The following is a 1020-nucleotide window of genomic DNA, read 5'->3' as shown; positions in this document are numbered from 1 at the left end:
AGAATGTACTTGTTTAGACTTCAAATATGCGGTTTGTCTATTTGAAAATTTGCTTCGACGTTTTTGGAGATGTGAGCTCCAGGGTGTCAGCGATCGTTCAGCACTCATGAACCCGCCAAGAGCAGCCTCACCTCGGCCAGATCTTCTGGAATTTGCCGCTGGCTCTGATGTCTCTATAGTGGTTAAACATGAGATATCATTATTTTAGGGTACATCTAACAGGCAGTCTCTGGTCTCATTAATCTATTATTTGTTCCAGAGCAAATAGTTTTGGCTGAGACCAAAGTCTCATAATGTTATATTTTATATAAGTTTAATGCTGTATATCAGAGTGCTGCCTTTGTACTTTTTACTGAATTGTCTTGCAACTTGATGGCTGTTGTTGTTGTTTATTAAATACTGTTATTCAATAAGTAATATTTTATATAAATAATAGTAGTATTATAATATTTAGTATTAAGAAATGGTGTGTGCTTGTGATGTTGATTATAGTTACATTATTCCGCCATTAGATGGTGACAAGAGACTGTCTTTATGACTGCATCAGCAGTAAAGACTTTTATATTTAAAGATACTGAAAAAGGGTTGTAAACAAGGAAGTTATCTTTACTTTGAACAACAGCATGTAAGACGAAGCCAACAAATGCACTGAGCAGCGATGTCATCGGAAATCAAGATCTGCTTTCCTCAGCGGACATTCAAACTAATGTTTTATTGTGAATATGGGATTGAGCTGAAGAATGAATGCTGTATCAGATGCAGGTAATCACACTCTCACACTTAATTAATCTCTCTCTTGTAATACTCTATATAATATAGTATGATTTTAATACAGTAATACAATAAGCTTTTAATGAAGCAACTCAACGTTCCTTTGTTACTAGTTCTAAAGTGAGATTTTTGAATTAGTGAGGCTTGAGCTCAGCTGTTAAACTGTTGAATCTGTGGTGGAAGGAAGTAGCTCTGCACAAACGAGGGTTTTTAAAGACACTCTGTTGTTGTCTCTTTTTTATTTATACA

The sequence above is a fragment of the Sinocyclocheilus rhinocerous genome, unplaced genomic scaffold (genome assembly GCF_001515625.1).
Source record: "Sinocyclocheilus rhinocerous isolate Xijiao unplaced genomic scaffold, SAMN03320098_v1.1 scaffold369, whole genome shotgun sequence".
NCBI lineage: Eukaryota > Metazoa > Chordata > Actinopteri > Cypriniformes > Cyprinidae > Sinocyclocheilus > Sinocyclocheilus rhinocerous.
The sequence above is the reverse complement of the archived record's forward strand: the minus strand, read 5'-3'. Positions refer to the sequence as shown.